Source organism: Pipistrellus kuhlii, unplaced genomic scaffold (assembly GCF_014108245.1).
Source record: "Pipistrellus kuhlii isolate mPipKuh1 unplaced genomic scaffold, mPipKuh1.p scaffold_m20_p_14, whole genome shotgun sequence".
In the NCBI taxonomy this organism is placed as follows: Eukaryota; Metazoa; Chordata; class Mammalia; order Chiroptera; family Vespertilionidae; genus Pipistrellus; species Pipistrellus kuhlii.
Genome location: NW_023425449.1, coordinates 23,844,998 through 23,868,014, shown reverse-complemented (window position 1 = coordinate 23,868,014; position 23,017 = coordinate 23,844,998).

The window sequence follows — 23,017 nt, the reverse complement described above, 5'->3', positions numbered from 1 at the left end:
CAGCTGATCGATGTTTCTCTCTCATCAATGTTTCTAACTCTCTATCCCTCTCCCTTTCTCTCTCTAAAAAAATATATTTAAAAATAAATAAATAAAAGGACAAATATTGCATTTTCTTTTCAATTCTAATCTGCTAACATTTCTACTTTTTGATATGTCTGAGATGAGATGTGCCCCACAATCTAAAACAGGTCATAGTTTGATTGGGAATATTTTGTGTGTCAGTGGCACATAAAATCATGGTGCACCCTACAATCTATTACACTATAGGCTTGTCAAAATGTGGTACCCACACCAGAGTCTTCCCTTTCCAGAAATCTGCACAGCCATTATTGTTTATACCTGCTTCTTATCATCTCTACTGCCACCATCCCCGACTGTTTCAACAGCCTCATTCTGTTTCCTCTGCTTCAAAGCGTATCCTCACCCATGTAGCATTCACCCCTCAACCAGGCAGATCTTTCCAAAAACCAAATTTACTTATTTCACTTCTTTCAAGACAGAGTCTAAACTCAATAGAATTTAGAATGGACCTCAAAATAGAATGGCATACAAGGCCTTTTGAGGTCTAGTCTCCACCAGATAACTGCACCTGCTTCCCTGCCTCCTCCACACCTTCACTTGGCTAACTTCTAGCTTACCTTGTAAATCTAAGACACCACCAATAGTAAGTCTTGCCTTTATTTTATGGAACATTAGGAAAGAAGAAAAAGACTCTCAATCAAATGGTGCTGTGCTGTCTTCAACCAAGGTTTTCCAGGAAAATGCCTCTGAGGTTTGAGTGCAAAAATCTGACTAGTAAGGGTCTCCAGAACAACACCTTCAAGTGAATGAGGGTGGCAGGATAGAGGGGCCACATGAGCTGAGTTCTGATAGAACACTGAATGTGGGATGCAGCCTTGGGGGAGGCAGCAACCTCCAACAGCCAGCAAATCCCAGAAAGGAACAACAGCTGAGAGCTGTCCTCTGTGAGCACTCTAAGAGATGGACTTGAAGGAGGGATCTGAGCAGCATCTACCGCATCCACTTCAAACACCATCTTTTGTGACATTGGTTCTGATATCCAGCGTGCCAGGATAAAAGGTGTACATCTTCCAATCAGTTAAATATGGCATATGCGTAATCAATTCCTTGCCTGCTTACATCATTTAGAGTTAGTTTTGGTGACTTGCAAAGAAGAATCCTCACAATACAGAGGAGAAAGGGATCCCAGGAAAAATGATCACCCATTTGTTTTAACATCTTAATCATTTCTAAGTGTATCATTCAATAGTGTTAAGTATATCCACCTTACTGTGCAACCATCACCACCATTCAATGCCATAAGTTTCTCATCTTGCAAAACTGAAACTGTACCACTTAAACAATAATTTCCCACTTACTCCTCCCCAACCCCCTGGAAACCGTCATTCTATTTTCTTTCTCTATGTATTTGACTAAGTACCTCATATAAGTGGAATTATGCTCTATTTGCCTTTTTTTTAAGGTGACTCATTTCAGTATATCTTTGAGTTTCATCCATGTTGTAGCATGAGATAGGATTTATTTCTTTTTTAAGGCTGAATATCCTACTCTACTGTAAGCATATACCATATTTTGTTTACTCGTTCATCTGTCAGTAGACATTTCACTTGCTTCTATTTCTTGGCTATTGTGAATAGTGCTTCTGTAAATAAGGTGAACAAGTATCTCTTCCAGACACTGCTTTCTTTTTTTTTATTTTTAGATACATATCCAGAAATAAGATTGCTGGATCATATAGTAGTTCTATTTTTAATATTTTGAGAAATGGCCAGTGTTTTTCATAGTGATCACACCATTTTACAGTTCCAATTTCTCTGCATCTTAGCCAACAGTTGTTATTTTCTATTTTTTATAGTAGCCATTGTAATTGGTGTGTTGTAATATTGTGGTTTTTATTTGCATTTCTCTAATGACTAGTGATGTTGAGTAATTTTATATGTTTGTTAGCCATTTATATAAATTCCTTGGAGAAATATTTATTTAAACCCATTGGTCATATTTTAATTGGATGATTTTAAATTTTTTTGTTCAGCTGTATAAATTCATCATACACTCTAGATAACAACACTTATTAAATATAGAATTGCAAAGCCTATATAATAAAACCCTAATATGCAAATCAACCCAACAGCAGAATGACCTGTTGCTATGATGCACATTGATTACCAGGTGGCAGATGCTCAACACAGGCACTGTCCCATGGTGGTCAGTGCACTCCCACAGGGGGAGCACCGCTCGGCCAGAAGCCAGGCTCATGGCTGGTGAGTGCAGCAGCGGTGGTGGAAGCCTCTTGCGCCTCCACAGTAGCACTAAGGACCCCTTGAGGGATGTCCCGAATTATAAGAGGTTGTAGGCTGGACTGAGGGACCTTCTCTCCCCCAATGCACAAATGTCATGCACTAGGCCTCTAGTTGTATTATAAATTGTTAAACACTATACTTTCCTCGACAAATAGCTATTAACACTCTGCCCAGGCAACTAAGTACAACAACATGAAAAGGCTGGTCCCTGCCATGAGTTCCCCTTCGTGCCCTCTTTTGACTGTCACCTAATGGCCTTCAAAGACACCAATTAAATCCCCTTGTTCTGTTTGCATGTACTCTACCTTGAACCCCAATACAGGCACTTGTGTCTCTCAGCCCATCACCTGTGTTATCCTTCCTGAAAACAGTGGGTTGGGAGCACGTGGTTGAGCTGGCAACCTTAGCACTCCCCATCCATCTCATTTTACTCTGCATGGCATGGAGTGCTCCCAAATCTAGGACCTGTGAGTATAATAAACTTTGCCTGCACCTCTCCTGTGTCCTCTTTCGTGGTGGAATCTGCCTGGTGATCTCATGAGAAAATACAAAACACATGTTTTCTCCCATTCCATAGGCAGCTTTCTCAATTGTTGATACTCTTTTGATGCCCAAAATTTTTAAGTTCATCATAGTCACATTTGTTTTTGCTTCTGTTTCCAGTACTTTTGCTGTCATATCCAAAAAATTATTTTCAAATGCAATGTCATGGAGAGTTTTCTCAATGTTTTTCTAGGAGTTTTATAATTTAGGGTCTTACCTTTAGATGTTTAAATTATTTTGAGTTGAGTTTTTATATAATGTAAGAAAAGGATCCAACTATGTTCTTTTGTATGTGGATATCCAGTTTTCCTACCATCATATGTTTAAGAGACTTTCTGTTCCCCATTGAGTCATCTTGGCACCCTTAGTGAAGGTCATTTAACCATACATGCAAGAGTTTCTTTCTGGGCTCTCTATTCTGCTCCATTGGTGGGTTTGTCTGTCTTTATGCCAGTGCCACAATGATGTGATTACTGTAACTATGTAATAAGTTTTGAAAGCAAGAAACTTGAGTATTCCAACTTTGTTCTTTTTTAACAAAAAAATTTTGGTTATTCATAGTCTCCTTAAATGCCATATGAATCTTAGGAGTTATTTTTCTATTTCTGCAAAAATGCCAGTAGGATTTTGATAAGCCTGCCTACTTTTGTGCATGCTGCATTTATGGTTCCTATGGGATGTCCAACTTTAGTAAGCAATTGGTTTATGACTCAGAAGGGCACTGAGGTTGAAACAGGTCATTGTGCATAGTATTCCTGTTTCCCAAAAAGCTTCAGATAATTGTTGCTTTCCACACTAGCAGGGAGAAAAATAAAGCCCAATGGCAAAAAAGCTTCTGTGTGGTAGTCATTTTTCTTGCTTCTCTATTTATCCATAGGTTTTATACCCAGTGTTTTAAAAATAAAAATCCATTGGCTTGATTGTCCTCAAAGAGGAAAGATAAGATGTTCCTAAATTTGAGGGAAATCACACCCTAGGAGATCAGGAGGAGGCTAAAGTTCACCCTCCTCCTTACCTCTGCCCAGCAGCATGCACATACAGTTTGACAAAGTAATTCAGGGCCCGGCAGCCAATTTGCCAAATTCTTTTTCCAGTCCCACTGGCACCATACCCCCACTATCATGTGCTCCCACCCCACTGTTTTCAGGTGGAATAACGAAGATACAGAGCAAATCAATAAAGCACTCCATACCAGATTTTATGTTCATCTGGGTTGCAAAATCCCAGGGTACACACCATATACTTATTCCCAACAAATTTCAGGCAGGATTTTTTCCTACTGGATGTATTTCTAGACAGTGTGCCAAGCACTATAAAGAAGTCTTATGCAGGGCCCTTTCCCCTTCTTTTGAAACTATATGCCTTTCTAGGATGCTAGACATTGGAGTTTAAAATGTTCAGGAGGTTCTTTTTTCGGTATATATGTTCATAAAGCTTAATTGCCATTGACATTCTTATTTTTACCTCATTTTCTGTCAGCATCCAAAAAGAGGTTAAGTGTTGGCTAAGAGATGTCTATCTCTATAACTACCTGCATTAGAATTACCAAGATTTGCTTATTTAAAATTCATGGTCATGGGCCCCACTTCATACCTACTAAGATCTGACAATATGGTCCAGGAATTTGCATTATAAATGAGCTCCCCAAGACATTCTTATGCATATGAGCAATTTGAGAAACATTGGACTAAAGCAAATACAAGTTTTACCCCAAAAAATTCAACTAAGAAAATTCAACTAAGAAAATAATAATCATAATCATAGGATAGATTCTTATAGTTACCAGCATAGTAGGGCATTTTACAAGTTTAGCATTTGTTGGTTCTCCATTAGACTCTCATATCCTTATTCCTATTTAAATCTTTTAAAATATGCAAGTTATTTTTTTAAATACAATCATAAAGCATGCCTTCATCGATGTCACTTACTTTCCTTTTAAGACTGAATAAAACCCCCAATGCTATTTTATACCATGATTCTTATACATGGGAAATCCTTTACACTAGCTGTTAAACACATTAAGCGTTGTCTTCGATTTAATCTTTAAGCTTGACCAGCCAGCATTGAGTCACTGTAATCTTCTAGGTCAGACAGGAAAAGAATTGACGTCGTTACAAAATACCACTGCGTAAGTGTCTTTGAGAAAATGGCAGCCACGTGTACACAGTTGGGTAATGTGATGAGCATCAGTCCCTGAGCAGGTGAGCCGGAGGGCCGGGCACCTGGCACTGCTCCCCTCTCGATGCTCTTGTGTGAGCTGTTGAGAATCCATGACATACTTTCTCTGATAGCACACATCTCAAGGAGATATCAAGATGTTTCCTCTCTCAAGCAAATCCACGGCCTATTAGGAATGATAATTTGGCACATGTTATGCTCAAGGGACAAATGCAATAAGGGATGTTTCGGACAAAGGGGCTTCCACCGTGAGCCAGCAATGTTGATGTGCAGCTAAAAACAGAGATGCTTAAAAATAAACCTTCAACTTCTCACCCTGAACAATAAAGATGTTTTGCAGAAAGCCACACACAATCTGAACCGCCTGAGAGCTAGCCAGCTCCTTTCTCCAGCTTTTACTTTTTAAAAATGAATAGGGGATCAGCTGACCTAGCTGGTTTATCTCACTAATCTGTAACATTAACTGCCCAAAAGAGAATTATAATACAAACATGCCCAAGCTGTCTTATGGGCTTGTCTCTAGTTTTCAGAAACAAAGTTATCATTAGTAATGAATCTAATATCTTAAATTAATATAAATAGGTCCATGTCAGAAGTCAACAACAGTGTTCAACTCAATTTTAAAGAGATGGGCTGAGATACCTTGGTTCCAATCATACTTTTATTCTCTCCCCCTTCCTTTGCTTGTCTCTCCCAGCCCTCCCCAAATTAAATCAAAAGGATGATTAGCTGGGAATGGAGAGGTAGATGGCCATATTAGTCTATTAATAAATCGCCCAGGGCTTGTGACAGTGTATACAAGCAAATCCAGAAACTAACTGAAGCATAGAAGGGTCAAAGATTGAAGACAAGGCAAACCCCAAGTTCATTCACATCAAAATTAATTTTTTAAAAATTATGGAGTCTAGCCGAAACCAGTTTGGCTCAGTGGATAGAGCATCAGCCTGCAGACTGAAGGGTCCTGGGTTTGATTCCGGTCAAGGGCACATCCCCAGTGGGGGCGGGGGGTGCAGGAGGCAGCAGATTGATGTTTCTCTCTCATCTATGTTTCTAGCTTTCTATCCCTCTCTCTTCCTCTCTGCAAAAAATCAAAATATATTATTAAAAAATATATATGGAGTCTCCTGGGACATTGTATCTATTGTCTGCTTCATTCGGGTCCTAGGGTCCTGGTCGGTAAGACAGGAAGAGGTGAGTCCATGCCTATGCGGTGAGTCTAACTCTGCTAGACAGCCAGACTTTTGCCTGACTGAATTGCTGCCCAGGGAAGAGTGTGGTTAAAAACAAAGAAAGTGCACTGCCCCAGAACCCGCCAGACCCCAGTCGAAAGGAAAGGCAGGGGAGGTCAGGCACTGAATATACAGAGTAGTGGCCCCGTTTGCTGATTCATGTTCATATAAAATATCACTACAATCTTCCCATCACTGTTCCCAGACCCACTCCATTCTAATAAAGTATAATGTCCTTCCCAAACCTTTATGGTCTTCATTCCCCCATCTGTGAAATTAAAGTGGTGCACAGCATGATTTCCAAGGGTCCTTACAGTCTCTCGTTCTTGGTCCTTTTGCTGTCACTTATGGTGGGGGCATAAAACCCAATCCAGTTCCCGAGGTGAGTCAGACAAGGCATGTGACACCCAGGAGGCGAGTAAAGGATTATGCAGGAATTGCCGCTGAGTGGTCTAGTTACCTCCAGCAGGCCTGGAAAGATGCTAGAATTTTGAGAGCTTTCTAATGCAGCCTCCCTTGGTCTCTGTGATGCAGGAGTGTCTCTGCCTCACCCCCATATACTGGGATTCTCTGGGGGTCTCTGTCCATGAATAGTTGTTGGCTGTTCTTGTGAGGAGGAAGAAAGTCAGGAACACCCTATGTCACCATCTTTGTGATTGCCTTTTTTCTATTTTTATTTTTGGCAACAGCCAATATAGGCCAATGTACTCAACCTTCTAGTCACAGGAATGTGGAAATGGTTTGCTCAGGCTCTGCCTCCAGTAAGTGTGTGATTGGCCACTCTGGCACACCTCTGCATGCCACTCAGCTCCTCCTGGCCTAGTCCCTCTATCTGCCCAGTAAGAGCGACTTTCCTGGTGGTTTTTAAAGCCTCTTCCAGCCACTGATCCCTGGGGTGGAAGGCAAGCTCATTCCCTTTTCCTCTCCCCTAACCCTAAATTCACCCCCTCACAGTCATGCACAGGATAAAAGTGCACTCCCAGCTCTCTCCGTCTCCCTGCCCTCCCTGTGGGCCTGTGACCAGATCTGAGGGGAAGGGAGAAAAGGGGAGAGCGACCATTCAGCCCCATCTTCAATTTCAACAGGATGCAAATCCTGGCCATTGCTCAATGCCATGTCTTAGTCTCTATGAGGCAGGGGTGTTGCAGCCTCACCCCTCATTCTAGAGAACAAGAGAAGGCCCCCAGGTCTTTAATGCAGATGGCACTCCGTCTTCTTCACCAATCAGCTCTTGTGGAGAGCTGAGCACTATCAAGGAATCTGAGAGGAAAGGAGAAAGAGCCAGGAATTCTACATGAGAATCTAGGAAAGCAGGACTTGGGGACACCCCGAGGAAATGTCCATTTCAAAGCAAAGGTTCTTATCAGTAGAAGGAGAATTATTAAAACAATTGAGGTCCTGAAAGAGAGAACCACGAGTGCAAGTGTCAGATTTCTAAGAACTTGACTATGGAAAGCCAAAGTCTGGAAGACAATTTCTTCCCTCTTGCATTCAGATTAAGTTTATTCCTTCCTTCCTTTCTTCTCTCCCCAGTAAATATTTGCTGAGCACCTGCTAAACATCCAGGACCATGCTTTGTGCTGGTTGCAGCAGTGTTCACGATTGACTTTCATTACTTCAGTCTAATCAGTGAGAGAGAGAGAGACAGAGAGAGAGAGAGAGAGAGAGAGAGAGAGAGAGAGAGAGAGAGAGAGAGTGTATGTGTGTGTGTATGTGTGTTGCTGGCTAGTTGCAGCTTTAATTTACCCACATGTCCTCAAGCTCCAAGGGTGGTTACTTGCTGCACATCCTAGACAGCTTTACCAGCCTTCTGCCACGCAGCTCTCAGTCAGCCCAAAGGATTTGCTCTTTAGCAGCCTATCAAAATGGATATTTATAAGGAATAAAAGTCAGCTCTTACTGGTGAAAATATTCAAAGCAGGATAAATGGGGTAATAGCTTTAGACTTTTGGTTTGGGAAGATAAAAAAAAGTTCTGGAGATGAATGGTGGAGACAGTTGCACAACCGTGTCACCGACCTGCCCACTTAAGCGTTGTTACAATGGCAAGTTTTACGTTATGTGAATTTTATCACAAAAATCTTTTTAAGGCTTAGACACTGCCCGCCTTGCATGAACAGGTATCAGCAATAGGGAGGCTTGTCACCATCATCCTTCAGAACAGACCCTGACTGGGTCTTTGCTGGGTCCATGTGTCACCCTTGCTTGAGGGGGATTTCTCATTGCTCAATGCCAACTACAGGCTTCCCAATAAGGCCTGCAGGGCAGAGGTCAGCTAATTTCTGCAGTAAATGCAGAGAGTAAATGTTTCAGGCTTTGTGGGGCACGCGGTGTCTGTTGGAACCACTCGGCTCTGCTGCTATATCAGGGAAGCATTCCCAGACAATATCTTAACGAATCAGTGTGGCTGTGTGCCAATAAAGGTTCACATTGACAGAAGTTTGGCCCAGCACTGAGTGTGCTGCCCCCTGGACTAGATCATCGGGATGCTGTGTCTTGTGATTTTTCCCTATAGAATCTGTCATCTATTGATACATGCCGTTGGGGAGTTCGGGCTTTTGAACATACGGTTCCCATCCTCCTGGGTGGTGTCATTCATAACACAATAGCTAATATTTCTCCACTGCAGTTCTCCGTGTCTCATGTTTGGCTCTGCTACTGACGAGTGGATGAATGCCTTCTGTTCTGCAACATGACCCCAGCCTGGCACTCCCAGCTTGGCCACGTCATATTATTCCACTAACCTATTGCTTGCTTGGATTTGCTAGTATTTGCTTAGAAATGTACTGCTTATGTGCATAAATACGATATTCCTGGGGTTAATGGAGAGATGAGGACACATATGTAATATCTTACTCAATAAAGAAATTAAAAGAAAAAAAAGATATTCCTGCGGTTTTATTTTTGTGTGCTCCCCTTCTCTGTTTTTATGATATGTTAGCCTTGTAGAAAGTTTCTTTTCCTATGTGCTGAAATATAGTATATAATATAGGGATTATCTGCTCTTTTGCATGTTAAGTCAATTCTATTCCTAAAACTATGTGGTCCCTACCTTTTGGAGGGCTTATGATTTTCTTATCACCTTTTCATAGTCTTTACCTTTTTTATAAGTCAGTTTTAGTCATTTATATTTCTCAGGTGATCACCCATTTCAACAAGATGTCCAAATTTATTGACATAAAGTTTTGCGTGCTGTATTAGTCTGCTGGGGCTGTCAAAACAAAATACCACAATGAGGTGGCTTTAACAACGGACATTTATTTTTTCATGGTTCTGGAGACTAGGAGCCCAGAATCAAGGTTTCGCTAGCTCCTAGTGGTTGCAGGTAATCCTGCAAAGTCCTTGGCTTGTAGACATATCACTTCCATTTCTGCATCTCTCTTCACCTGCTGGGATGTGTGTGTGTGTGTGTGTGTGTGTGTGCACTATTCTCTCTTCTTTAAGCACAGTTCTCTCTCTCTCTCTCTCTCTCTCTCTCTCTCTCTCTCTCTCTCTCTCTCTCTCTCTCTCTCTCTTCCTCTCTCTCAGAGCTGCTTTGGCTGGATTTTAATATGTAAAGCCCTTGCTCATTTGTAAATCTGTTAAATTGGAATTTTGATTTATTTCCTAATCCAGGAGTATTTGGGAAGTATACTGTTAAATTTCCTAGTGCCTGGGTTTTTCTTTCTTTCTTCATCTTAACTTGCTTTTATTGTTCATTTCTCACTTTAGTGCACTCTGCTTATTGCTTATGGCCTTTATGATTCATACTCTGAAAGCAATAAGTTTTCCATAGATGTCTGCTAGATCAAGTATGTTAATTATGACATTCTAGTTCTCCAGTCTTTTTCTTATTGAGGTATAATTGACCTATAACACTGTATTAATTTCAATTGTACAGCCTAATGATTCAACATTTGTATGAATTGTGACATGAACAAGAGACCCACCTCAAAACAAAGAATCATTCAAGTTGAAAGTAAAGGGATAGGGGGGAAAATTTTATACAAGTGGAAATGAAAAAGAAGCTGGGGTAGCAATATTCATATCTGACAAAATAGGCTTCAAAATGAAGGCCATCACAAGAGACAATACAGGTCACTACATAATACTAAAGGGATTGATCCAACAGAAAGATATAATCCTGATTAACCTACCTACATCCAATACAGGAGCACTTAAAGAACTTCTGGAGGACTTCAAGGAAGATATTGGCAATAGTTCATGGCTGGAGGAATTAACCTTATTAAAATGCCCATACTCCTTAATCAATAAAGTAATTTTAAAAATAAAAAATAAAATGTCCATATTACCCAAAGCAATCTATAGATTCAACTCAATCCTATTAAAATACCAACAGCATATTTCATAGATCTAGAATAAACACTCCACAAATTATATGGAACTGAATAGCACAGCAATCTTGAGAAAAAAGAACGAAGTTGGAGGAATCACAATACCAGAGATCAAGTTATACCACAAAGCTGTTGTAATAAAAACATCCTGATATTGGCACAACAACAGGGATATATATATATATTGGAACAGAACAGAGAGTCCAGAGAACAACCCATACCTTTATGGTCAATTAATATTTGACAAAGGAGGCAAGAGCATACAATAGAGTAAAGACAGTCTCTTCAATAAATGTTGTTGGGAAAATTGGACAGGTACATGCAAAAAAAAAAAAAATGAAATGACCATCACCTTATACCATACACAAGAATAAAAGACTTAAATGTAAGTTGTAAAATCCTAAAAACCCTAGAAGAAGTTTATATGCAGCAAAATCTCAGACATCTCATGTAGCAGAATTTTCACCACTATAATGCCTAGAACAAGAGAAACAAAGGGGGAAAATAAACAAATGGGATTACATAAGACCAAAAAACTTCTACACAGCAAAAGAAACCAATATCAAAGTGAAAAAGGAACCCACTGTATGGGAGGACATATTTGCCAATGATACATCTGATAAGGTGTTAATTTCCAAAATATATAAAGAACTCATACAACTCAACTAAAGGACAACAGACAATCCATTAGAAAATGGGCAGAGGATCTGGATAGACACTTCTCCAAAGAAGACATGCAGGTGGCCAAGAGACATATTAAAAAATGCTCAATGTCACAAATTATCATAGAGATGTAAATTAAAATGACAATGAAGTACCACCTTACAACTGTCAAAATGAGTACCATCAATAAATCAACAAACAACAAGTCCTGGTGAGGATGTGGAGAAAAGAGAACCCTTTTTCCCACTCTGCTAGCAGACTGGTGAAGACACTATGGAAAACAGTGTGGAGTTTCCTCAAAAAATTAAAAATGGGCCCTAGCTGGTTTGGCTCAATAGAGTGTCAGCCTTCAGAATGAAGAGTCCCAGCTTTGATTCCGGCCAAGGGCACATGCTTGGGTTTCGATTCAATCCCTGGTGGAAGTGTGCAGGAGGCAGCCGATCAATGATTCTCTCTCATTATTGCTGTTTCTATCTCTCTCTCCCTCTAATTTCTTCTCTAAAATCAATAAAATATATTTTTTTAATTAAAAATGAGCCCTAACCGGTTTGGCTCAGTGGATGGAGCGTTGGCCTGTGGATTGAAGGGTCCTGGGTTCAATTCCAGTCAAGGGCATATACCTTGGTTGCAGGCACATACCCAGTGAGGGGTAGGGTGTGTGTGGGGGTGGGGGGGGGGGGGGGGGGGAGTGGCTGATTAATGTTTCTCTCTCATTGATGTTTCTGGCTCTCTGTCCCTCTCCCTTCTTCTCTGTAAAAAAATCAATAAAATATACTTTTAAAAGAATTAAAAATAAAACTTCCATTTGACACAGTGATTCCACTTCTAGGAATATAACCTAAGAAACCTGAAATACCTGAATATAACCTAAGAAACCTGAAATCAGAAAGAATAGTTGCACCATTATAGTCATAGCAGCACTATTTACAATAGCTAAGATCTGGAAACAGCCAACTGTCCATTAATAGATGAATGGATTTAAAAAAAAAAAAACAACCAAAACTAAAAAAACAACAACAACTGTGGTACATTTACACAAAGGAATACTATGCAGCTGTAAAAAAGAAGGCTCTCTTACCCTTTGAGACAGGATGAAGGGATTCCTTAAGGGGGGGAAATGCAGAATCAGGATAAAAATGCAGCGTAGATAAAGCAAAGGCTTCACCAATACAGCATTTTGGAGAGGTTACTCCCTGAACTTGCAGTTTCTCATACCTAACTCAAGGGTTTGGGACCAGGTTATCTTAGACCTTCCAGGTCTGAAACTCTCCCTATTTTTTATGGCTTGGGCAGAAACATCTTATCTATTGCTAAGCCTTACATATTGTTTATTATTCACTGCTATTTGCACTCCTATCATTACATGGTCCACAAATTAACTCATTATTTATTAAACATTTTATATATTCCTACAGTGTAAGGTACCTTTTCGAGTGAGCATGGACTCCAATGACAAGGCAAATGGTGCCCTTTTGGGATGTAAAAGCGCCAGTTGATGTAATAAACACTTCCTATTCCCATCCAAGGAGGACACTTCCTCCTTCCTTCTTTGTAGCAAACCAAAGAAGTGAGTGTGCAGCTAATCACAAGTCTGGGCACATGTTTTCACATGTTCTCCTCATTTCCCCATTTCCCTGAGAATAGGACTTGTACCTTCCCAGAGTTTTACCAGGATCCTTATAACTTATATTTAATAAGCTTAGTAAAGACCCACTGTTATTCATTACATATTTGATGGAAAGAGAAAAGAAAGAGGCCAATACTCTGTGCCTGGAGAGGATCCTCAGCCAACTTCTGCAAAATGTAAGTTATGGTAGAACATCTCTAGAGCTAAATCCCTCTTTACCAACTGGATAGCAAGGAGAGGGTTGTTCTAGAGACATGTGTCTGAATATCCAATTCTAAAATTCTCTGTAAGAATCTGAATTTAGGGTTCCTACCTAGTTCCAATCTATTGTCCTGTACCTAATTTAGAGAGTTGTAATCAGAATTTTTTAATTTAAAAAAAAAGCATATTGGAGCCCAGGTTAGTGTGTTTCAGTAGTTAGAATGTAGGCCCAAAAACCAAAGGTTTATGGGTTGAATTCCCAGTCAAGGGCACCTATCTGGGTTGCAGGTTCCATGCTGGCCCCCTTTGGGCCATATGGGAGGCAGCCAATCAAAGTGTCTCTCTCACATCCACGTTTCTCTGCCCTTCCCTCCACCTCTTCCACTCTCTCAAAATCAATGGGGGGAAAATATCCTCAGGTGAGGATTCACAACAACAACAAAAACAGATTGCAATGGATAAAGATAAATTATGTCTCATGAAGCTTTTGGTTTTTATTGTGTGTGTGTGTGTGTGTGTGTGTGTGTGTGTGTGTGTGTGTGTGTTTCTACCCTGAGTTATATATAGAGGCAAAAAAGCTCCCACCCTCTGCCATAACCCTCAGGTTCTTTTCATTTAAAAGTAAAACAAAGCATTTTTCATTAAAGGGTAAGAGCTATGTAAGGATGGACATAAGGAAATTGCATTTTTCGTAGTCACTAGGAGAGCTGGAGGCAGATAAATGTAAATCACAAGGAAAACTACAATTCGCTCTCTCCCTCATAAGCTTCAGGAACTTCCCGCAGAGAATTCACTCTTCAATACCTTCTTTGGTGAACCTCGGCTAACAAATGAACTAAGTCTTCTTATTTCTTGATTACATCTTTCTCCTCTGACTTGCCTTAGACCTTAGAAATGCAGAAAAAAATATTTTGTAGTGTATTGTTTAGCACCTATGGTATTCAGGGGTCAGACATTCGAATCTTGGCTCTGTCATTTACAAGCTGTGTGACCCAGCATGAGATGCTCCAGTTTCCACTGTAAAATGAAGGTAGCTGCATTGTGGAGATTAAATAAGAATAAACATGGAAAGTGCTTAGCAGAGCAAGCACCCTTGCTCATTACTCAGGCTGGCCCAGCCCTACCAGCCAGGGGTTACAGCTTAAAATACTCCTCTCTGGTTTAATGGAGTTGCATTCCATCTCGGAATAGGAAGGTGTGCTCCTACTAAACATATGTTGGACAACCTGATGGTACAGTGGGAGGAATATGGCCTTCGGAGCCTAGACTAGGGCTCAAACCCTTGTCAAGTTTATTTACTCAGCAAGTGATCTTGAGTGATTTAATAGACATCTGAACCCATTTCCCCATCTCAATAGTGAGTATCATCTAATACTTAAATGGAGATAATGCTTGGAATGCATTATCTAGAAGAGCCTGATTCCTGTTAATTTTCTCCTTTTCCCTTTATAACAGCTTTGCAGAAGAAAAGGTAACCCTAGCCAGGACCCCTCACTGTGCATTCTAGCTGTCCTTAGTGATTACCTCAAAGCCAGGGTGTTGCTCTTCTGGCCACCACTAAGAATAGGCCTCAGGCAAATGTCACTTGTAATGCTAAATTGTCTCACCTAAGGCAAAGTAGCCCTGTGCAATCAACTCTGCTCCAGCTCAAATTGTCATTTCCACAGGAATTGCCCTATGATCAATTTCCACGGGAATTGCCCTATGCTCACTGGAACCATTGTTCTTGATAAAATGATTTCAAGTGTTAAAAATAAAATTTTAAAAGAGCCTTAATTCTCCTTCTTACGACAACTATTCTTGCTATTACTTTGTAATCCTTGTTCACATGCAGACATGGTTTCCCATAGTTTCTCTCAAGATTAAAACTATTCATCTTCTATTAAATAGAAAATTTCTTAAAAAGCTATTTTTAAATTGTTTAATAAGATTCTCATTTTGTTTAAAATGGCTATATGCAATTCCTAATCAAGGCTTTGAAATTTAATCTCTTAAAATTCTTTATAGTTATCATCACAAGAAATTGTCATAAATTTTCTGATAAAACTTTTCAACTTTTTTTTTTGCAACAATATTATTTTAAGAATCTAGTAGCTGCCGAAGCCGGTTTGGCTCAGTGGTAGAGCATTGGTCTGAGGACTGAAAGGTCCCAGGTTCGATTCCGGTCAAGGGCATGTACATTGGTTGCAGGCACATCCCCCATAGGGGGGATGTTTCTCTGGTCGATGTTTCTCTTTCATCGACATTTCTAGCTCTCTATCGCTCTCTCTTCCTCTCTGTAAAAAATCAATAAAATATATTTTTTAAGAAGAAAAAAAAACTATTCATCTTTTATTTTTTTAGGTGACATTATCCTATAAAATAGCTTCAGAAAAGGCCACCTTGAAAAAGGTTTATAATATTGAATATGAGTATTATCTTCAGGTTTATGCTACAACCAGCTTCTACATGAGAAAAAAATCATTTTTCGCTTTACCAGATTATATTCTTTGGAAAAATCATGAAGACTTTGATGTTTTACAATATATTTGTAATTCAGTCTTCGATAAAAATGAGAATGGGCTTTTGTTAACGAATAGAAGATTCTTTATCTCAGGCAGCCAGGAATTTGATCTGGGGGCTGATTTCAGGCTTGGAGAAATTGGGATACAAATACATTCAAACAGACCTGCCCTTCGAATCCATTCGACCAATGTACTCGTCTTGTTTTGTAAATGACCAGGAAGAGCAATATGGGTATATCAGCAGGGGAGTCCCATGACCAATCACGCAGAATATCAAGAGATAAAAACCATCCTGCACTTACTGAAAGTCTGGGACAGAAGTGAGGGGATGGGGGAGGGAGAACAGGAAGGGAATGGGACAAGTAATCTGTTACACATACATTGTGTGCCCCAAGAGCAAACGGAAGGGGAGCTCAGTGTGCTTGAAGAGGTAGGATGTAAATCTGTCCTTCTGAATGGGCATTATGTCCTATCAAAGTCTATTGTTTCATGGAGCCCAGGCCTAACAATATCCCATTGTGGCAAATGCAAAGGCCAGTTCGTTAAATCCCAGTTTTCCAGATCTCTTCCCTCATTTTCAGGACTGTACCCCCGAAGATGTTCTGCTCTGGCTGCCTGGGCTGCCCCCCGGCTGGCTGTGTAAGTAAAAATTGTTTACAGGCTCCTGTGTCCGGTGTGAGGGCACCTTAAACCTCTTCACTTGCTCGGATTGTTATAAAGTAAAAGACTGTAGCCATGTGTTTCCAGAGATGACATGGGGAAAACTACCACTGAAATTGCCAACCCAGAGCCTCCTGCAAATCTTCAGTCACCTTTGGAACTACAAGGATGCTTCGCCCAGATAGAAGGTGTTCTTAAGCGTTTTATACAAATCGGTGGATGGTTTGGTGTTTTCATTTTCAAGGGAACTTAAAAGACCAGCTTCAATTGCAAGAGACTGTTTGCTTTCAGTGATCCTGGAATGGGCATTAATACTACGTGGATGTTTAAATGCCTAGGCTAAACCAAATATATGGCTTACACAGTGTTCTTCCTGCACACAGATTCCTCCAGCACGTGGTGTCTTTGTATTGCCACCGAGTGCACAAGAACTGAACAACCAGCCAACTGGAAATGGTTGATAAAGAGGCATTGGGATGATGGGGAAATGCCTGGAAGTCATCTATTTCATTTTCAATACCCACTAGATCAAGAAGGTGATAACTTCTAATAATGGGGAGGTTCTACAGTACTTGTTGATGGTTTCTATGGAGCAGTACACCAGTGGAAACCAAAATGTTTCTAAGGGAAAATGCTGTTGTTACCAAGGTGTTCTGTAGTTGTGTTTTTTGCCTTTTCCTTCCTGTTCTGTGTCAGAAGTTCTTGGTACAGATTGACCTTGGAACAAGACTCCAAGGCAAGGATGCCTGCTGGGCATGGGAGTACACAGAAAGAAGAGGCTGGATCTTGGGGTTCAGGCTGATTTCTTTGAAAAGGGATGAGCTGCCGAGTCTAAAATGTATCCCTCTATCCAGTCAGGGAGCCTGAGAAGTGTAACTGGAAGAAAAGAATCCCAGTCCTGACCCTCACCTTTTCTGGGAGAGTGGGTTAATCGCTCAGCCTCTCCATTGTGTCCCTTCCTCTACCTGTAGGACCCTGTTGAGGATCAAAGATGCAGTGCCGGTGAAAGTGCGGTATAAAAGTAAGCTGTTTGTATTTTGTGTTGATGACCAAACATTTAGAGAATAATGATACTTGAGCTTGAGCTCGTGGCATATTTCTTTCAGGAGAACATTAGTAACAGGTGAACCTCTTCTTAGCAAATCCCCCCTTTTTCACACTGACTAGTTGAGAACGGCTTTCCCTGTTTCCAGAGGTTGTATTTCTTCCTTTCCTCCGTGGGCTCGGGGTGTTGAGCTACCTATTAGTAACTTACTCAGGCCCAGTAGTGAGCCGACCAGGTCTAAGCTCTGTGGAAAATGTGGAATAAGCTGAGGTGGGGACTTGTATGGGCTTGTTGGAGATCAAACCATAATACACATTCTCCTGTTATTGGATTAAACCTAATTTTGAATAAAGCAGATTTAGGAGACATTTTCTGAATCATGTTATTTTCTTCTTAACTTAAAATGTCTTTTTTATGTGTCTAGCTATGTTATGTGTTTTTAAGATTCTTTGGGTCTTAATTTTTAGATCTATATCCAATCCCCTAATTTACTAAACTAAAGCATTCACCTTTTTTCTCTCTGGTTGTAGGATACAGTGCTCTCTGGGTAAGCACTATACTCTCTCAGCAGCTAAAGTGAATACTTGGGTGGCCTGGGGGATTGAATGTCACATGAAAACTTTGTCATGATGTGACAGAAAAATAATAATGTAAATTATTAATATAATCCTTCCATGTGGTTTATTCAAGCTTTGTTTCCCCATCTGTTAAATGAGAGGTTTGGATAAAATGATCCCATCTGGTTCAAAAATGGAGTGAACAATGTCTTTCACTATGGGGATTTTCTCTCTGCTTCTGTCCCCATCCACCTTTCCCTCCTCCAGGGCTTAGTAAATATTAAGCCCAAATCGGGGGAGTGAGGGAGGCTCTGGTCCACTCCACCCTCACCCACCTTTCCAATATTTACCTAGGGTAGGGGTGTCGAACTCAATCAGAGAAGGGGCCAAAATCTAAAATCCAGCCTAAATTAAGGGCCGAATGGTTTACTGAACAGTCATAAACTGTCATTGTGATGGAAACGCAGCGGAGTGCAGTGATGACAGCGCGGTGCGGGCCATATTGCAAGGCCTGGCGGGACGGATTTGGCCCGCGGGCCTTGTGTTTGACACATGTGATAGGGGAAACCCCACAATTTCTCTAAGCAGGCCAGTAATTACGTGGGGAGTGACTCTTATAAAACACTAGAGGACCTAGAGCCAGTCAACTGGGTGTCGCATCAATACACAGATCTCACCGTCATGTGGGTTCAGATTGTGGGGCTCCATGGCTAGCTTATACCAACTGAAGTAAATCATATTGAGCTACTTTCTAAACATTATAATACAATCAGATTTTATTTTGTTGGAGGTGAGAGACCAGTGGCCAGAGATCCCAGCCTCCATTAACCTTCACACAATGGAGCTGATAAAGGCCTCTCTCCAAACAATGTCTTGGTGATCACTTTATCAGATGTAATTACATTTTCTAATCTTACAGTGACTTTGCAGGTACTGAGGGACTCAGGTGAAGGATCTTCGCAAAGGTTATCTGTTTACATTCTGTCCAGTGCGAGGTGGCAGGTCTAAGCTTTATTAAGCATTGTTCTGGCTCTACAGGTGGTGTCAGAGCAAAGCAATCCGGGAAACCCAGACAGACTGACCCCCAGTGCTAGGGGCCATCTAATCAAAGGCTATCCCCGAACAATGTCATTTATCACTACTCGGCCCAGGCACTCCCTCCTGCTTGTAGAGCCTGAGACTGATGCAACCTCACAGGCATTTGGTGAAATTCTGACGGAGGAGGTGCCTGGTTTGTTCAGTGAGGTCACCTGAGCTATAGTCACCTCACAGGTGAAGTTTGGAATACACATGAGGCTCCCGGTTGCTAGACCCAGAGATTTCACTTACCAGGAGACTGTCAGTGTGATGATGTGATTAAAGACAAGTGGGATTAAAACCTACCCAGCGCTGAGAATGTGTTAAAAACCTCGTGTAGATGCGTGACCCAGTTCAGGTATATGTTTGTGCTCTGTCAGCACTTTTTATTTGTGAGTTGATTAAAGAGAAGAAAAACTTGGGGTGGATGAGTCGGGAGGGAATATACGTGTGTGTGTGTGTGTGTGTGTGTGTGTGTGTGTGTGTGTGTGTGTGTGATTAACCTTAAATGTCTTAAAGTTACACAATATCTTCCTTGGGTGAATTCCTTTCTTCTTGTGGAAATATTCTCCCAGTAGTTTAGATGTTATCATGCTGCTTGCTTAATGCTGATTTAATTACAAGCCCTTTTATCATCTCAGCAAACAAGAGACATCACTATGCACAATACCTAAAGCTACAAGGTTAAAAACCTCAGTGTTTCTCCCTTTTCAAGTAAGGACCTTGAATGGCTGGTTAAATAAATTTTTTAAAACTTGCAGGTCCATTCTTTGGAAATAATTGTGCAATACTTTCATTTCTTACACATTGGTTCCTTATGCTTACACTGTCAGGGCTCATCCTTAACCTTTTCACGTTCCACCCGAGATCTTCAGAGGTAGCTGTTAAGATTCAATGCAGCAAAAGTGTCCTTATGAAAAAGTTCTCCTGGATTTTAGTTCAGAATTTGGCCTTTCAGAAGTGAGAAATGTTTCTGACATCCAGTTAATTTAGGCACTTTGAGAAGGTAAGTGGTGAGAAGAGATAAATTAGCACCTGGTCTGGTGTGATCCAAAAGTCATGCCCAATGCAATTTGGGCACCTGGTGTCCTGAAGACAAGTGGTACCCAAAAAGATTGTCACAGCTCTGCCACTAAACCAGCTCTGCAGCCAGGAGTCACTGGACCTCTATGCAATTTGAAGTTTATATTTTCATGAGGAAATGAGACCTGTGATGTCACTTCTAGGCCTAAAATGCACGTTCTGAGGACTATGTTGGTCAGGCAGAGTCTGTTGTAACATTGGGACTTAAACTAGACAGGGGGCCTTTCTTTCCTGCACCATCTTTAATTTATGGGAACTATTCACCTAATCTATTTAAAGAAAGTGATGCTATTCATACCAAAATGAAGACTCAGCCAGGAAATAAAATCGTAGCTACTTTTTAAAAGTTACATTTATTCAATTAACATGTATCACCAAGTGCCAAGTGAGCCCTTCAAAAGGAATCAGTGGGTTAAACCTCACACCAATCTTTGGGGTAGGTACTATTAACACACCAGTTTTTGAGATGAGGAAACTGAGGTACAGAAATGTGAGGAATATTCTCAGGGTCATATACTAGTAAGTAGTGGAGCTGGGATTAGAATGAATCAGACTGCGTGTCCTTTGCTATTATTCATGTTATCTAAAATTCATTGTGATTTGAACTGCATTTCATCTGGGATTGCACAAAGCAATCGGTGTGTCCTATACAGATGGGACTCGGACTAACCTAAAATCCCCCTTCACTTACATGAACTTGGATTTTTGTTTAAACATCCTTTATGGTCCTGTAAGATAAAATCTGTAAGTTCTTGTTCTTATGTGAATCAGAAGAAAATGTCAGAGAAGCTTGTGGGGGAAGGAAGATATGAAATAGAATTGGTGATTGAAGGAAATGATCAGTTTCAAGCTGCTTTAATCAACAGAATCGCTCTCTACTTGTTGTGGAATAGAATAGGGTGACCAAAGCCAATAGTATTTCTGTCTTTAAGGAGTGGTCATTGTGATTAGTCCAGCTTCTGAAGATATTTTAACAACCCCACCCTGCCTCCACTCCTCTCACTTCCGATTAGGCAAAGCAGTCCTAGAGGCCTGAGGACCCCACCTGTCTGTGGTATGTAGATGTGGGAGAAAGTTGCATGTATTGGTAAAGCAAACTATGCAAAGAATTTGTAGAGATCACTTAAATTCGGGAATGGAATGGCATCCAAAGTCCCCAAAGTATCTCATTTCCAATCTTCCTTTGTATTAGAGGACATGGTCTGAAACCATAGTCAGCCAGAGTTAAAAGACAAAGCCCGTTTTCCATGCTGGAGGGCCCTTCTGCACGGAACGCCCTTCCTCTCAGATTCTTACAAAATGATGATTTGCTGACCCTCTCAGGCGGGAATCTCCCTTGAATCTCCTGTTGGCCACCCTGCCTTTCAGCTAACACTGAACTGTCCCATGGCCTCCTCTTGTAAGTGAGCTATGACCAGGAAACCAAAAGAAGTGGGTGGGACAGGACATTTAGGCCAAGGCAGCAGCCTGTGCAAAGGCCAAGAGAGGAGAGAACACTCAAGTAGCCCACAAACCCTGAGAAGATGTTCTTTAACTTGGCTCCCTGTTAGAATCCCCTGGGGAACTTAGGAAAGACCCCATGCTCATGTTGCCCCCCAAATTAATGAGCAGTATCACTGAGGTCAGGACACAGACCTCTGTCATTCTGTGCAGCCACATTCTTTCTGGCCCTCTGTCATTCTAGTGCCACCCTGTAGCCTGGATTGCAGAGAGTGGGCCCAAAGAAAGGCAAGGGATGAGCATAGGGCTGGCACTGAAACCAGGATAGGGCAGGGATGAGGATTATATGGGGGAGATAGTGAGGCCTTCAGTGAATTTTCTGTTTGTTTGTTTTTATTATGAGAGGAGCATGACCAGATGCTACAGGTGAGTAAGAAAGGAGAAGACAACAACAGTGAAGCAGAAAAGACAGGGAAGAGGCTGCTGTAAAAGCCAGACAGGGGATGGTGGTGACCGGCCAGACTGAATCCAGGTTCAGTCAGGATCCTGAGCACACAGAAGGTTGGGTTGAGATAGTAGAGGAAGTTATATGGGAAGAGTCAGAGAACGGGGACAGTTATATGACCAAAGGGGATGAAACATGAAGAGTGGGTCCTTCCTCTCCAAAGCACTCTCATAGAACTCTCCTGCTGCTCTCCAAGATGTGCCAGCAGGAACAAGCCAATCAGACCAGTAGCTTTTGGGCCTCTGCTCTGCGCTGTCACCCTGGCCACATTAGTCACCAGCTCCTTATGGTGGGGAGACGACCAGAAGAGCAGGGGTTATTGTCTCTAGTCTAGCAGCGGCCACAACTATGTCTCAGGGCCATGACCAGTTTCCATCAGCATCATGCAAGTACCGATAAAGTGACCACCTTTTCCAAACCTACAAGTGGAACACATGAGCTCACCATACCTTTTCATAACACTCCAAGCACAATCTCAGGGACATCATTTAGATACCAAAATATTAACATGTCTAGTTCCTTTTTAATCTTTATATGAATACAAAGATAGGATATTTAAAATAGGTTTATGCTAGAAAATCCTGTAAGTATAATCTCCATAATCATCCATTGTATGTATTGTACACTTGATACAAAATGATTTTGAAAATGTTCACCAAAAATGAAGACATTCGCCCAGAAAGAGTAATAAGCTTTTATAAGCATCAATCTTCTAAAGTCATTCTTGAATCTATGCAAAGTTGTTTTGAGAGAAAAAGGAGGAACCAAGAAATAAAGAAATTTCCAGAAACGACAAATATAAAATCCTTTGATGATGTCTATAGGGGGAAAAAGTACTTTGAATTATGAAATGAAGCTATGAAAAAGAAACTGAGCTCCATGATTGCAAATTTAAGTGTTTAGCATTCAAGTCATTCTTAGATTGATTTCAGTTAAGGGCACCAATAAGTTACAGTGTAAATAAAGACTGCAGAATGGAGCTCAGGGTCCCAGCCTGGAGGTGCCCTCACAACTTTCGGGGGGGGGGGGGCAGAAACCCCTCCTTTCT